Here is a 5065-nt window from a genome sequence, read left to right on the forward strand (position 1 = left end):
ATTGATTACAAAAGAATCTTGTGCATTTCAGGTTAAAGCTAAGAAAACTATATCAACAACCACCAAACAACTAAATCAGCAAATGAGAGCAGGTAAACGGATTCCACGCAAAGATGTAAACAGTTGCAGTGTCATCAGGAGGCATGGAGTGAACTTCCACAGTTACGCTGATGACACGCAGCTGTACATCTCCGTGTCTCCTGATGACACCGGACCAATGGATGCCCTCTTTAACTGTATCTTGGATATAAGATCTTGGATGGCAGAAAACTTTTTACAGCTTAACCAGGACAAAACTGAAGTTTTAATCGTCGGTCCTGAGGCTCAGAGAGAGAAACTCTTGTCTAAATTACAGGCATTTTCACTATGTCCTTCGCTACAAGTGAAAAACCTGGGTGTTATTTTTGACTCTGAGCTTGGTTTTATCCCACATATTAAACATGTAACCAAAATTGGATTTTATCATCTAAAAAATATAGCCAGAGTCCGCCCTATTCTCTCTCGGGCCAACACGGAGATGCTGATGCATGCTTTTATTACCAGTCGCATTGATTACTGTAATGCCCTGCTCTCTGGTCTTCCTAAGAAGAATATTTCAACTTTACAACTCTTGCAAAACTCGGCAGCTCGTGTGCTGACGAAGACCAGAGGGCGGGCCCACATTACACCGGTTTTAGAATCGCTGCACTGGCTCCCCGTGTGTTTCAGGATCGATTTTAAAGTTCTTTTATTGGTTTTTAAATGTCTTAATGGTCTTGGGCCTTCTTATCTCTCAGATCTGCTTTTACCATACGAACCCTCGCGGACCCTGAGGTCCTCTGGTACTGGCCTTTTGATTGTCCCTAAAGTCAGGACACATACTCACGGAGAGGCAGCTTTTCAGTGGTATGGTCCTCGTCTGTGGAACAGCCTGCCGGAGGAGCTCAGGGCCGCAGAGAACGTACATGTTTTTAAGAACAGGCTCAAGACCCACCTTTTTAATTTAGCTTTTACTTAGCGTTTATTTATTTTTTATGCTTATTTATTCTATCCTGTTATTCTATTATTAATTTAGGATTTACCTAATATTTTTTGATTTTATTCTTATTCATTTTTTAATCTTCTTACTCTATTTATATTTATATTGTATCCTGTTCTTATTTATTTTATCATTTTACCCTGTATATATCGTATTGCGTCATATCTCCAGTGTTTCCTCGGAGGGCGCTCTCTGCACCGGGGCTGTTATTGACCATGGCTCTGGGGTCCTCTCAGCCTGGTTGGGGGGCTCCTTGGCCTCCCTCCTGCTGTGTGCCCAGCCCGGAGGCTGCGGTCTGTGACCGGCTCCCGGTGCAGACGGCTCTCTGTTATAATGTTTCCTCACTTGGCTCATGCGAGCCCAGCCCAATTTTTACTCTTTAAGTGTGCGCGTGTGTGTATGTGTGTGTGGGTGGGGGGATATATGTGTATTGAGAGTGTGGGGAGTGAGTTGGAGGGTGGGGTGGGCTGCTTTTAACTATGTAAAGCACTTTGTGCTACATTTTCTCTGTATGAAAAGTGCTTTATAAATAAAGATTGATTGATTGATTGATTGATTGATTGATTGATTGATTGATTAATTGATTGAAATCGTGCGTGATCCTGGCAGTTAAGGGTGCCCATTGACGGCACGTCACACGCCATCAGTGCCTGCACACGACGACATCCTCACAGCTTACTGATGGCCTGCAGGACTTGTCCACTCTTCAAACCTCTTCCCTTACAGATGCATCTTGTGAGATCCAGCACACCTTAAGGCTGATCCATGTGTGTGTGTTGCGGGGCGGGGGGGGGGTGGGGTGTTAGTGGGCTGCTCTCTTCACGTAGTTTTCCACCACTCTCCTCTTTGCCCTGGAGGGTTGCCCTCCCACAGGCTTGTAACTGTGGCCTCCAGTCCTGGGGGTGGGGGTAGCTGTTCTCCTGCCCTGCACCCCAGCCCCCTCCCACTATGCAATCTACAGTCTCTCTAACTATACCAAGCAAGCTATTACCTGAACATCGTAATGTTCATATGTTGATTAACGGTTTTCTTCAGTTTTTGATCCACTGCAGAATATTTTTAAGGAAAAGCCAGGCCAGGAAAATCTCCTTCATGTTTTTCTGTGTTTTATCCTTAGTTACTTTGACACAAAGGCATCTGTTGTGTATATTGCATATGCTTAAACCTCTGATGAAGTATCAGTACTGATAAATGATCAAAATTCTAATATTTCTGACTGTCTGAGAAAAAATTGAATCGAATTGGAATTCAACCGATTCTAGAAATCAGTGATGATAACCAGCCCTAGTGCCAAGGTAGGTAGGTATCCCCCTGCGTCGGAAGCCCGCACTGGGCTGTCCAAATCATGGACAAACAGTATCCCACAGCTGTTTATGTTTTTAAACCCATTTTGAAGAGAGGCATTTTTTTAAATGTATTGATAGCATAATGTTAAATATTCTTACACAGTTAAAAAAAACTACACGTACAATAAATTAAACCATAAAGATTTCTGTTATTAAAAGAGTTGATTATTATGCAACCTGTAATTGTTAGTACTTTATTTGTTATTGTTTACAAAAGGTTTGAGGTGCGAAATACAGCGTTTAACAGCTTTGTGGTGTGTTGTAGATTTTGTGTTGGGGTATAGAGAAGTATTGATAATATGCAACTTAACAGTTGTATTTTATCTATTGGGGGATGGGTGTGGCTGGGCTGATGACTGTAACAGAAAAGAGTGGCAATTTATATTTTTATTAGTATTTTTAAGGATTAAAGATGGTATTTGTTATTAGGCTTTTTAAAAAAAAGTGTTTATCACCCAACATCGTTTCATTGTTGAAAAAAAAGGGCTCCGAGGGAGGGTGTTACCGCTCTTCCAGCCACGCCCATCTGCGCTGCACAAACACCTCCTCTTCCTGCCTTTCTCAGTTCTCCGTTCTGCTTTTCCTGTTCCCGCGTTACTCATGTTGGATTTGCCTTTGTATTTTATGTATAGATGCAGTTGCAATTGTGCAGTCTGAGCCACAGAGTTCCAGTTTGTTTTTAACCGATCTGTTTGTGGACTTTGCTCTTTGCTGGATTTCTTTCTTCCCGCCTGTTTCCTGTTTGTGTCTCACTGCTTCCCTCACATCTCCCTCAGCAGCCTTTTCCAGCATTACTTCTAACAAAAGGTGAGCAGTTTGAACTTTTAATCTGAATTTAATATCACTGTCTCTGATTATATATGCATTAAAGGAGAAGTCGATCACGAATGTCTAACCTGTAAAGCAGTATTGTCTGGTTAAATATTGCATTTTATCTTACAGTTTATCTTACATTTCTTGGTCATGGATGATTTCGTAAGAACCAAACTGGTTGAATGGGGGCTAAGTGAGTGGGTGGAAAAATTTAAAGGTAAAGTATTAACGTGAATCCCTGATGGGTACAGATATTGATTCTGATGTGATCTGTGAAGTAAGTTGAGAATAATCTTTATCTCTGCAACTTTATTTTTAATTACAGATCAAGAAATTGATGAAGAAAATATTTTTGAGCTTGATGATCGAGAAATTGAGAATTTGATCACAAAAGCTGGACCAAGAATGAGATTCAAGAAGAACCTCAAGCTGTTAAAGGTAATTAAGTTCTTTGACAATCATTGCTATTTTAGGTGAACAGAGGTGACTTTATCTGTATATTTAAAAATGCACTGGCAGTAATAATCAGTGATGGGAAAAACCGCGTTAAAAGCAACTCTTTTACTTTTTTTCTGTAACTGGAATCTGAGTAATTACTATTTCTATCGTTTTGTCTTGATGCATCAATCATCAGGAAGTAAATCTCCAAAACTTGATTCTGTTCATCTGGACGTAGCGTTTTGTTGGGAGAACCGTTTCGTCACTCATCCAAGTGACTTCTTTAGTTTCAGCTGACTGCAGTACATTTGCATAATGACTGAAACCAGTCCAGTGAAGGAACAATGGGCTGGGAGGTCAGTTCCTTAATGTTAATTATGCAAATTCTCATGACCATTGATCAACAACCACTGACCAAAACCCGCTGATCAATGGCCATGAATACCATTCAGAGAGTTGGGGAATGGCTGCAATTACAGCATTTAAGATGGGAAAGGTGTACCCTTAGGCCCCCTCCTCGATTCAAGTAAGAACAGAATCACCAATTACCAGAGTTTGATTCCTGGCGAGTGTTTTGCCAAGTTGGCAAAAACAGTTAGACACATGAACAGGTTGGTGGTGTACCGGGGACTTCTGTTTAAGACTATGCTTCCTCCTCATCGTCACCCAGTCATCTTGTTTCCCCGACTGTTCGGGACAATTTGCCAGAGGGAGCTAGCCTTTGACTGGACAGGCTAAAGGGGCCTGGCTAGCTATAGGATTTTTAAGGGTGCGAAGCAAAGTCTCCAATTCTGTGATAAGGTATTAGGTATATAATGTATTCTTCATCAGTCTGCTAGTTATAAATATAACTGCATTTAAGTTTGTTGATTGTAAAACTTGTATGCTAGTGTCCTTCAAATGTTGTTAAAGAGCAATGCCAATGCAAATAGTAATAATTTCCTGTATAACTCATATTCATCCTCAGGTCTTGCCATCCACAAGTGATACAGGTGAGACACATGCATCATATTTATTGCATCTCATATTATTCTGTGTTTGCACCAATATTATCTCTAGAATATATATGATTATGCATGAAGTGTATGAAGGAATGTATATTCACACGCAAAAGAAACAAAGGATGGGATACCCATCTTCTGCCCTTCTTCTTCTTACCACATTTGGTTAGAGGAAGAAGGGTGGGGGAGTAGAAGTCATGCATACAACATGGCCAAATGGCTATCAATGCTTCTAAGGGGTCACTTAGGAGCATTCAGGATTCTTCCTCTAGTTTCCTGCATGATCAGTAAATCCAGACTTGGAAGTTCACAGTTGGAAATTACAGCAAAAAAAAAAGCCAAAGGATTAGGTGCTGCCGAACACTATGAACTTACGAATGATAATTTTTTGGCTTTTTTCTTTTTCTTCTCGTACAATGTTGGATTACCATTTCAAAGTAATTGGAGAA

At 40.7% G+C, this 5065-nt stretch overlaps 1 long non-coding RNA gene across 2 annotated transcripts; it reads left to right on the forward strand.

Annotated features, from left to right (window-relative positions):
* The first annotated feature begins 2903 nt into the window (after window positions 1–2903).
* LOC121813356 lies at window positions 2904–4650 on the forward strand. Of its 2 annotated transcripts, XR_006053667.1 has the most exons (4): window positions 2904–3171; window positions 3307–3394; window positions 3503–3615; window positions 4583–4650. It is a non-coding gene; the product is annotated as an uncharacterized LOC121813356 (long non-coding RNA). The 2 variants fall into 2 exon arrangements; XR_006053668.1 differs by lacking the exon at window positions 4583–4650 and having other exon boundaries at window positions 2905–3171; window positions 3503–3616.
* Window positions 4651–5065: the final 415 nt, after the last annotated feature.

The sequence above is a fragment of the Haplochromis burtoni genome, unplaced genomic scaffold (genome assembly GCF_018398535.1).
Source record: "Haplochromis burtoni strain Fernald_Lab_line unplaced genomic scaffold, NCSU_Asbu1 Contig_1581, whole genome shotgun sequence".
Lineage (NCBI taxonomy): Eukaryota > Metazoa > Chordata > Actinopteri > Cichliformes > Cichlidae > Haplochromis > Haplochromis burtoni.